Source organism: Psammomys obesus, unplaced genomic scaffold (assembly GCF_907164565.1).
Source record: "Psammomys obesus unplaced genomic scaffold, mPsaObe1.curated_primary_1811, whole genome shotgun sequence".
NCBI lineage: Eukaryota > Metazoa > Chordata > Mammalia > Rodentia > Muridae > Psammomys > Psammomys obesus.
Window position 1 is genome coordinate 11227970 of NW_026596240.1, and position 12247 is coordinate 11240216.

Here is a 12247-nt window from a genome sequence, read left to right on the forward strand (position 1 = left end):
CATGGGTCTGACACCCTGTTTGGGTCTCTGAGGGCACAAGGCACAGACATACCGCACACATACACATGAAAACCGACATTCAGATACATAAAAATAAGAGTCATATTTTTAGCTATGCACAGCGTGGAAGGTACACTATCCAATATTGTCCTCTGGCCCTGACGTACAGGCACACATTTGCGTGGACACACATGGACACATACATTTACATGTATTCCCTTGGAGCTCCTTGGCCAGCCACCAGGCTAAGCTATTTGGCAAGTTCTAGACCAGTAGAGACCCCTATCTGAGAAAAAACATAGATGGTGCATGAGAAACAACCCCCAAGGGCATCCGCCAGTGCGTGGGCACCCACCGTGCAGGAACCCATGCACACACAAAGTGGATACGGGGCATCCTCGACACTTGCCGTCAGCTACACTAGCTTCCTTGGAAACGTCCACGCCAGAGCGAAGCTGGGCCTCAAAACAGACGGCCAGGACCTGAAGAATGACAATGAAGTTATCCTCTGGCCTCCACATGCACGTGAACACATGTGCCTGTGCACACACGTGCAAGCACCCATATCCACACACACTCACATACACACACGCAAAGACACACATCTGTGATAGCCTGACATCTGCCAGCGTAAGTCCAAAACCTTCAGGCTGGCGTTCCTCCCACCATAGACTGAACCTAGGCTTTTCTGACTTCATATTAATTTTCTGGTCAATTAAAACCACACATACAAACTTTCTCCTTTTTAGAAGTCTCTTGTCTGATGCCTTTTACAGAACAAAGCAGGCAACAGTACATGTCTTTTTGTCCTGAAATCTCAAAGAAAACTTTCCCAACTTCTGATGAAACTAACAAGCAACTGATCATTTCTGTGTATCCTCACTTTTAAATGAGTTTAAAATGAAGATGTTATAATTAGCTGTTCTTTCTCTTTAATGAAGAACCATTTGTGTCTCATGTTCTGGACATTTTTCCCTTTACTCATAGAATAAAATAGTTGGGAACTAAAACGCTTTGCAGTACTTTTAAAGATGTTCTGGTTCTGTTTCCAGAATCCCTTGACTCTTCTGTCTTCCAAAATCATAAAGAAGTTATCATTATTTTTTAATTATACAGAAAAATAGCCCCCACATTTGCATATGCATGAGCGTGCTCTCTAGATAAATACATGCAGGGAGCTCCCAGTGTGTCCTCTAACTACACATGCATGGATATATTAAGCCAAGGCCAAATGCATGTGTGGGTGGAAACACAGTTTCTTCCTCTCTCAAGTCATAATTAGATGACAGAATAATTTACTAACGTCTGTAAGAACTTTAGGTCTCCCAGACTTTACCATGTGTAAGAACTGTCCCATATCCTCTCTAAACAGAGGAATGGCCAAGGTCTCACAAAGGAAAACTCAAACTTTTTTTTTTAACCTCTGGGACACTCCACAATTGATATCAAGTATGGTCTTTAGATAAACTGCCAAGGCGTTTCCTCCTTGTTTCCAAAAGCTTTTTATAGCATATGGAAGAAAACAGAGTTTGGAAGTTTTTATTGTCATCTGTTCTTTCCTTGTTTTGTGGTGGGAGGGGCTGAATCCACAGCTGTGCACGCTGGAGACCAGCGCTCTGCCAGTAGCCTAGACATCTCGATATCTCTTTCCTTTTTGTCCTGAGACAAACACTGACTTGAACTCACTAGTCCAGACAGACCTTGACCTTGAAATCCTTGGGCCTCAGCCTCAGGAACTGCTGGAAATTGAGTCTTGAAGATGTTTTCCTACATGAGGAATAATCTGAAAAGTCCTCTTCAGTCCTCAGGTCCAGTCCAAATTTCAGGAGATGGCTCAGTCAGTAAGGAGCTTGCCACACAAGCATGAGGGTCTGTGTTCCATCTCTAGAACCCATGTTTTCAAAAGCCCACCACGATGGCCCATTCTTCTAATCCCAAGGCTGGGGAATCTGAGACACAAAGACTAAGTGCTAAGCTACTTGGCCAGTTCTAGGCCAGCAAAAGACTGTCTCAAAAAGGAAGGTGGAATACCAAACACCCTGAGTTCGTGCTCTGACTAATTTCTGAACTACATAACACTGCCATGACCAAGCTCTACGTGAACGTTGCAAATGTGTCAACTGAAGTAATATAGCTGATAAAAGGGAAAACAAGCAAAGAATTAACACCAGATTTATAAAGCACAACGCAGCCACATAAGCAGCAAAAACACACCATAAACAGTGCAACTCTTTCAAATAGCACTAGTCCCATAGCAATGGCATCTGGTGAAAGAGAATTGGATGAAGGCCCAGAGAACAAAAATAATGATTATGTGTTCAAAGACATAAACACCTAAATAAATTGAGGGAAACAATGGATGATATGAAACAGGAATCCAACAGAAAAAGAAAACAATCTGAGATACTTGAAATAACAAAAAACTGTAAGCTAAATAAAAAGCTTTATAGAAAGTATCAGCAAGGGAATAGATCAGGAAAGGACAGAATATCTGAGCTTGAGGACAGAGTACAGGAACTGGACAACCCAACAAAGTGAAAGGTACATTAAATAGAAGGTACTCATGGGAATGCCAAGATAATAAAACATTCTGAAAAAAACAAGCTTTATGAGTGATAGGCATAAAAGAAAAAATATTGTTCTAAAGGCATAGAATACATTTTCAAGAGAACCATAACAAAAAAAAATTTTTCAGTTAGTTAAAAAAACAACAACAGCATGCCAATCCAGACATAGGATTAAAGATACCAAATAGCCAAGTCCAGAAAAGAATCCCCATCCCCAGATTGCAATTGAAATATTAAATATAGAAGATAGTATAGAAAGTATATTAGAACCAGCTAGAGGGAAACACCAAATCCCATACAAAGGCAGGCACATTAGAAGAATACCAAATTATTCTACTGGGATGATGTACTTCAAGTTCTGGTCTCTGCCAACCCAGAATACTCTACCCAGCAAAGCTGTCTGTTATCATTGAGGGAAAGGGTGGAGCTTTCTATGAAAAGAGAGACAGAAAGAACGTATGGTCATCAAGACAGTTCTACAGAGAACCTAACTACAGGCTTGAAAAGAAAAAGCCACCCACCAGGCCCCAGGAAAGAAACCACACTAGAATAATCCTTAGCAAGACAAGAAGATGGAAGAAAGCACTAAAAACTACAAATGCCAGAAAACCTCGCACAGCTCACAGAAGACGACTCCAAATGCGAATGGACTCAGTTCCCCCAAAAGACACAGACTAGCAGGTAAGAGCAAAAAGCAGGAACCATCTATTTGTTGCCTCCAAGAAACACACCTCACCATGAAAAGCAAAAACTAAATCCAACTAAAAGAATGCAAAAGTTAACACTTTTTTCAAGCAAGAAGAAATAGGAAACAATCAGGTGTCGATTTTTGTAATATCTGATAGGATAGACTTCAAACCAAAGCTAGTGATGAGAGATAGCAATGGCCAATGGAGAGGATAATCTGTCCAGAGGGCATTGCTATTTTAAATATATATGCTCCAAGAAAAGCTCAGCTTTGACCCTCAGGCTTCACCAGAGAAGCTTTTCTCTGCAGTGGTCAGCAGCTGGTGCAGAGACTTAAAACTGGTCAACATGATGAGAGGTGTTTATTAACACCTTCTTTCCTATGATTTCCTGCACTCTGCCCAAGGTTTGGTTATGATTCTCAGCATCTGCTTTGATACACTGCTAGGTAGAATCTTTAAGAGGCCCTCTGTGGTAGGCTCCTGTCCTATTTCTTGTTTTCTCCTACTTCCAGTGTCCATCCCATTTGTGTTTCTAAGTGAGGATTGATCATCTTACCCCAGTGTCCTCCTTCTTGTTTAGCTTCTTTAGATGTACAGATATTAGTGTGTTTATCCTATTTTATAGGTCTAGTATCCACTTATAAGTGAGTATATATTGAGTATATACCCTGTGTGTGTTTCTGCTTCTGGGATACCTCACTCAGGATGATCTTTTCTAGATCGCACCATTTGACTGCAAATTTCATGATTTCCTTGTTTTTAAATGCTGAGTAGTATTCCATTATGTAGATGTACCACAATTTCCGTATCCATTCCTCTGTTGAGGGACACCTGGGTTGTTTCCAGGTTCTGGCTATTATGAATAAAGCTGCTATGAACATGGTTAAGCAAATGTCCTTGTTGTGTACTTGAGCATATTTTGAATATATGCCTAGGAGTAGTATAGCTGGGTCTTGAGGTAGCACTATTCCTAGTTGTCTAAGAAAGTGCCAGATTGATTTCCAAAGTGGTTGTACAAGGTTACATTCTTACCAGCAATGGAGGAGGGTTTCTCTTTCTCCACATCCTCTCCAGCATGTGTTGTCATTTGAGTTTTTTATCTTAGCCATTCTGATGGGTGTAAGGTGAAATCTCAGGGTCATTTTTGATTTGCATTTCCCTGATTACTAAGGTAGCACTATTCCTAGTTGTCTGAGGAAGTGCCAGATTGCTTTCCAGAGTGTTTGTACCAGTTTACATTCCCACCAGCAGCGGAGGAGGGTTCCCCTTTCTCCACAACCTCTCCAGCATGTGTTGTCACTTGAGTTTTTGATCTTAGCCATTCTGATGGGTGTAAAGTGAAATCTCAGGGTCGTTTTGATTTGCATTTCCCTGATGGCTAAGGACATTGAGCATTTCTTTAAGTGTTTCTCTGCCATTCTATATTCCTCTATTGAGAATTCTCTGTTTAGCTCTTGACCCCATTTTTCAATTGGATTGCTTGATTTGTTGCTGTTTAACTTCTTTAGTTCTTTATATATTCTGGATATTAGCCCTCTGTCAGATATAGGGTTGGTGAAGATCTTTTCCTAGTCTGTAGGCTGTCATTTGTTCTGATGACAGTGTCTTTTGCTTTACAGAAGCTTTTCAGTTTCATGAGGTTCCATTTATTGATTGTTGCTCTTAGAGCCTGTGCTGTTGGTGTTCTGTTCAGAAAGTTATCTCTTGTGTCAATGAGTTTTAGGCTCTTCCCCACTTTTTCTTCTAACTGATTTAGTGTGTCTGGTTTTATGTTGAGGTCTTTGATCTTCTGATAATCTGTTCTGTCTTAATCCCATTCAAAAATCCAGAGCTGGATGTCTACATGTAGAAAATGCAAATAGATCCATGCTTATCACCTTGCACAAAAGTAAAGTCCAAGTGGATCATAGACCTCAACATAAAACCAGACACACTAAACTTGTTGATAGAAAAATTGAGGAAGAGCCTAGAACTCATTGGCACAGAAGACAACTTCCTGAACAGAACACCAACAGCACAGGCTCTAAGAGCAACAATCAATAAATGGGACCTCATGAAACTGAAAAGCTTCTGTAAAGCAAAGGACACTGTCATCAAAACAAAATGGCAGCCTACAGACTGGGAAAGGATCTTCACCAACCCTATATCTGACAGAGGGATAGGAGGGGAAGAGGAAGAATGAGATCAGGAGGAGATGAGGGAGGGGACTACAACCAGAATACAAAGTGAATAACTTAAAAAAAATTTAAAAAATCTGGAGCCTCTTGATTAGAGTAAAAGACTGCCCTCTCAGGGCTGGAGAGATGGTCCAATGGTTCAGTCGTTAAGAGCCCTTCCTGCTCCTGCAGAGGACTTGGATTTAGTTCCTGCACCTAGAAGTCAGCTCACAAACATGTGTAACTCTATTTCCAGGGAATCCTGTGCCATCTTCTGACCTCTGAGATTATGCATGTGGTACATATGCATACATACAGGAGGCAAAGTGCTCATGTGCATAAAACAATGATAAATAAATCTTTCTCTAAAAGTATGAGTCCTACATGAGAAGGGCCCTGTTTGACTGCTGCTAAGCACATTCTATGAATTATTCTCCCCAGACATGTCTGCAGTCACTTTCCATGGTGAATGCTCACTGGACAGGGGGAAATAACCTGACCATCTGAAACCAGGTACAACTTTGAGTCAGTGCCCCTCCCCAAAGTTTTCAACCAATTTCCATCACCCACTTGACCACAAGGGCACTCAGGAATGTCAGACTATAAACAGAGCTTTGGCCGTGTCCTGACCAAGGTGTGCCTGTTGTATATTTAGACTACCTTATATTGACTTTCCGTTCTTGATCATGTCATCTCAAATGACATGTTAAGCAAATGACAAAATCTACCTTTTCTCTCTACCATTATTATAAAGACCAATTGGACACTGGGCACCCACTCTAAACTGTCACAACTGAAAGTCTGGTCAGCAATATCGTTCAACAGATATAGGTGCATGCTGCCAAATCTAACAGCTCAAGTTCACTCCCCAGGACCCACATGCAAAAGGGAAAAGCCAACTCTTACACATGTGTGCATGTGCACACATACACACACTCACACAGTGATTGCCTCCTTATTTAGCTCCTCTTAGACATTATCATGAACACTTTCAGGTGCTAAACAATGAGCATGTAGTCTATTTCTTGGACAGTGTCCATTGGTCTTTATTATAGTGAAATTCTGCTAGTCAGAGAGAAATGGTAAATCTTATAAACATTGGGTGCCAATTATAACTGTTGGGTATCGATTATAACTGGACTTTCTTGGACCTCCCATCCCCCAATAATGACAAGGAGGCCTTTTATTAATTATGAAAGCTTGGCCTTAGCTTAGGCTTGTTCTCAGCTAACTCTTAACTTAAATTAACCCCTTTATACTAATCTATCTTCTTCCATGTAACTCATTACCTCTTCTCAGTTCTGGCACCTGTTTCTTCCTCCATATCTGTGTGGCAAATCTTCCCACTTCAGATTCTCTCCTAGAGGTTCTATCTCTGCTTAGAAGTTCTGCCTGTGTTCTCCTGCCTTTGCTATACGCCCACCATTAAGCTCTTTATTATCAATCAGAAGGTGTTATAGGAGTGTTTACAAAATATGAGTGTTTACCAAAAAATGCAGCCAAAGAATTATGATACTAAAGTCCAGCTTGTCCTCAGCTCTCTGAAAGTGCAGAACTCAGCATCTGAATATACAAAGACAACCTTTGCACAGTGCACAAAAAGGTCACCCCAAAAGACTTTGTCATTTAAATTTTATCAATTAAATTACTGTTAAGACAACATGATCAAGAACTCAGAAAGTCAACATAAGGTAGTCTAAAGCCCCAACAGCCCACCGGGGAACAGGCCAGGGACAAAGCTCTGTCTATAGTTTGGTGTCCCTGAGTGCCCTTGTGGTCAGGTGGGTGATAGGAACGTGCTGAATGCATTGCTATCTACTTCAATTGCCAGCCTTGGTTTAAACAGCAGGAACAAGGAGCACACCTTCTTGACACACCTGTGGGTGGTGTTAACTTTGCTGATTTCTATCATAATCTAGGACTCCTTCACCTTGCTCATGTTGACATTTCTCAGATCACAAAGGTCTTCAGTGCTTGGCTGAGTCTCACCTCATAGCATCCCAGCACCAACTCTCCTGATTTTCTCTTCCATATCCAAAGCCCCATGATATCATATGCTAATAGCCCATGAGAATCCACTGGGCATACTCAGGTAAGTCAGGATTATCATTTCTTTTAAAGTCAACCTCCATTGTCTCTGCTACCTGCATTCCCATTTGCCATGGAAGGTAATATATCCACTGCTTTTGGGAATCAAGGCATGAATATCTCCGGGAGGCAGATTTCCTCTGCACAACAGAACCTCATAACTTAGCAAACCCAACATGATGTCTGAAGATCTGGTGCCAAATCTTAGGCATCTCTTAGGAATGCCTTAAGAAGGTTCTTGAAAATCAAGATTAGAGGATGAAGATTAAAATCCTTAGGATTTTGCAGTGAGGCTTGCTGGAAACCCTGCTGCAGACAGAGTGTCTGAGCAAAGGCCACTGTGGGTACACATAGTGGATCCAGCGCTGTCTTAGTCACAGAAATCACCAAGTAGGGCATATGCTGCATATCTCAGCCTCAAATGGGAGCAGGACTGAAAGGGAGCAATTCTTTAAGGCACAATTAAGCTTTCTGAAGCACCGTCTGCGCTGTTTCTTCTCCCAGCCCACAAACACTGCCTTCTGGGTGTCCCATGCTACCAGTTGGCTCATGGAGATATATCTCGGGTCTGGTTCACAGATGGAGCTATGTGACATGCTGGCACGCACAGGAAGTGGAGTGCTACTATATGGTGGTTTTTGAAAGACAGTGGGGGTGTGGGATGCTCCTACGTGGGAAGAACTCTAAAAAGTATATATGGAAGTCCATGGCATAGACAAAGAGAGCAGCCTGCTGTGTGGAGTTTGGATTCCCTAACAGGTAGACAGATGGTCAGAGGTTTTGAAGACACGAGCTAATCTAGCTGGTGATAATCGGGTAATAGGAAGAGTAGTCTGGCTCAGAATGGGCTTAGAGCAAAATTAAATGTGGTTTTCCTATTCGTTCTATCTAAAGGGGCCTCACGACAGAGCAGGCTCTCACTACGCAGAAAGACCCTGCTCTGTGAGCTTTTCCTGAACTCACAAGATGTACTCTGACACAACCGAGGACACTGATGATACGCTGAAGAAACATGTCTACCCAAGTAGCTAGTCGAAAAATGAGTGTAACTATAGGTGTTTACTGGAACACAGGCAACTAACAGCAGCCACACCACTGAAGAAAATGTCATGGAAAGACATGCTTCATGAGACTTTGTCCCCTCTCCATCTCTTCTCTTTCCTTTTACCGTTTTATTTTATGAGACGGACCCAATCTTGTGCAATCTTGGCAGCTCAAGAGGGCAACAGCCATGAATGCCTAGAGGACAACGTTTTACAATGAATATGCTGTAATATCATCCAGGCCCTTTTTAATATATATTAGAGGGTTTGACATATAAATTGAGCATTATAACAGGAAAGCAGAGCCAAAAATCACAGACCTCCCTTCTCAGCGGCTAACCAAGTCATTATTGCTCAACACTTTATCTAATAACACCAGATGACAAAGTGGATTCCTTAGCTTAGAGTTGGCTAGACACACGCTGGCAGAATGAGGGCACTGGATTCTCTCCAGTGTGGTTTGTTCACCGTAGGTCTAGCCTAGGATACACTGTACAGCAGAAACAAGAAAGATCCTGCCTCAAGAAAGAGGAAGACAAGAACCAAATTCAAACAGTTGTCCTCTAACCTTCCTACAGATGGGTACTAGGATGCACATCCCTGCCCATCTGTACCTGTACACACACACACACAGAGAGAGAGAGAGAGAGAGAGAGAGAGAGAGAGAGAGATGGTTAATAGTGGTGTTAGGTTGTGTTTGTTTTCAACTTGGCACAAACTGGGTCATCTGGGAAGAGGGAAATCAACTGAGGAATGAGTTCCTTTAGCCTGGCCTGTAGGCAAGTCTGTGGGGCATTTTCTTAATTGGTGACTGATGTCAGAGAAACCAACCCAGTAGGAGCAGTGTCACACCTGAGCTGAGACCTGGGTACCATAAGAACTCAAACCAAGCAAACCATAGGAAGAAAGCCAACAAGCAGTATTTTCCATGGTCTCTGCTTCAGTTCTTACCTCCAGGTTCCTGCCGTGAGTTCCTGCCTCGGCTTCCCTCCATGATGTACTTTGAGCTATAAGATGAAGTAAACTTCTTCCTCAACAGATTGCTTTCCATTGTGGTATCTATCACAGCAATAAAAAGAAACTAGAATAAAAGGAGAGAGCATTTTGTTCATTCTACTGTGTGAAGTCAGTCGGAATCAGTTACCATCTATGAGGCCATGAACAGCCTCACACACACTAGCCTATCAACTGACACCCTGGCCTCCTTCATCTCCAGGACTATAAGGTAACTTTCCACATTTAAGTTACCCTGTTAAGTACTTTGTTATCACTGGAATTTACAGGTTCTTGTGGATATTTGTCTGCTGTTCACTTATACCATTTTTATAACTAAAATATTAAATAGCCATTATAAGACAAGATATGTGCTAATGACTAGCTCATAGCTGGATGTCTTTCCCTCAGCTACACACAGTCTTTGGTTAACTGTAAGCTAATTTTTCAATAAAACATAATGGTTTTAAAAGCAAAACACAGTGAAAATTATTTCAAACTCTGGCGTACTGCAAGTTTGACAGCTTATATGATAAAATTCTGTCTCCATGGAACTGAAATGTGGGTAAATCTGCATTGACTGGCATTGCTTTGGAAAGAAAGAAACAGAGCAGACCCATCCTGTTAGCACAACGAATGTAATTACAGTCACCACCACAGGCATCACTACCCAAGCATCATCTGCCATCCTACAGCATTCTCTCAAGCACCAGCACAGGGTGCTTTCCGTTGTATCTTTATGATGACCATGAGGAAGAAAATGATATCAAATACGGGGTCAGAAAGATGGCTCCAGAGTGGGGAGAGCCAGCTACACAAGCCTGATGACCTGAGGCTGATATCTAGAAATCTACATTGAGAAAAAAAAAAAAGAAAAAAGAAAAGAAAAGAAAAGAAAGGAAAGGAAGAGAGTAGCATGCATCTGCAACTCAGCACAGTGGGAGGTCATGGCAGGAGAGCCATCTAGAGGCTTTCGGTCCAGCAGAGCCCGGCCAGCCTCATGTGCACTGCTCAGCAGAAACAAGAGCGCCCCTCATGTGGGTGGAGGGAAAGTGCCAACTCCCAGGGGCCTACAGCCACACGCAGTTATGTTAAAACATTTTTAATTGGTTTCTCAAAAATAATTTCATCATTTTCATTGTATTTCCATAAAGACAATTTATACAAATCTCTTTTTTTTTTATCAAAGTCACAAAAATAAACAGACCAGTTGCAGAAAAAGATTAATGTGAAAAACATGCTTTCCTGCCTCTGGAGAGAAGGAAAGCAGAGAAAAGATGGGAGAAAAACTGTGTAGGTCTTTGCTTTGATCTTGGCCAAAATGCCAACATTTGATGAAGTATTGTGCACCTACTGGCAGGACCTAGAATATGAAGAATACTGCCCTGGGTCATAAGGCCAGGCCAATTCATAGACTCACTCTTTTCCAGGTCTGTGTGCTGGTTAACCAGCTTTAATAATGCAAGAATCACTGAGCATGGTGGCACATGCCTTTGATCCCAACACTCAGAAGGCAGAGGAAGTGACTTCGAAGCTAGCCTGGTGTACAGAATGAGTTCCAGGCCAGCCAAGGCTACACAGTTGAGACCCTGCCTCAAAAAAAAAAAAAAAAAAAAAAAAAAACATAAAAACACAAAACAAACAAAAAACCCAAGAATCCTAATCCTATGATCCTGCTGGAAGGGAATTTTTTTTTTCCTTCAGAACTAACACTATTCTTTTCAGTAGCTGTTACTGCTCGGGTGACCTGTTTCTCACTATTCAAGTCCCTGGACATGGTATTCCTGTTGGTTATGGTCACAGTGTAAGAAAAACTGGTCCGGGCAAAAACGGCCAAAATGCAACGCCATTTCTCACTGTCCTACTAACCTTTTTGGTTCGTTTTTACTTTCCCCAACATGTGATAAAGTTTATATTAAAAAAAAAAATATTCATGGTATAACCTAGAACCTCTGCTTGGATGTAGCCCATGGTAGCTCAGGATCCAAGTGGGTTCCCTAGTAAGGGGAAGACGGACTATTTCTGACAGGAACTCAATGGCTGGCTCCTTGACCGCCACCTCCCCCCCTCCCCAGCCTGGAGCTAGGAGCAGCCCTGCTAGGCCACAGAGGACTTTGCAGCTAGTCCAGAAGAGACCTGATAAACCAGGGTCAGATGAAAGGGAAGGAGGTCCTCCTCTATCAGTGGACTTGGAAAGGGGCAGGGAGGAGATGAGGGAGGGAGGGTGGGATTGGGAGAGAATGAGGGAGTGGGATACAGCTGGGATACAAAGTTAATAAACTGTAACTAATATTAAAAAATAATAAAAAAGAAAAGAAAAAGTTCATGGCTGAGAAAACTGCACAATTAATTCTGTCCACTAAACACAGCATAAATGTTCAACTTTCTGTGCGTGTGATTGTGTTTGTGCATTCATATGTGGGTGAGTGCACATACACACATGAGTTCATGGAAGCCAGGGGGCAATCTCAGGTATCAGTCCCCAGGAGAACAGGGTTCTCACTGGCCCATCGCTCACTGGATCACGCTAGACTGGGTAGCAAGCCCTGACACTCCAGGCTCCACCTCTCCAGCACTGGCATGACAAACAGTCCATGAAACCCATCTTTTCATGTGTTCATGGGATCAAACCCACTCCTGACTGAGATAGATCCCCAACCCCCAAATACTCACAACTTCTTCTCTCCAAAGGTGAAATCAGACGTGAAAAT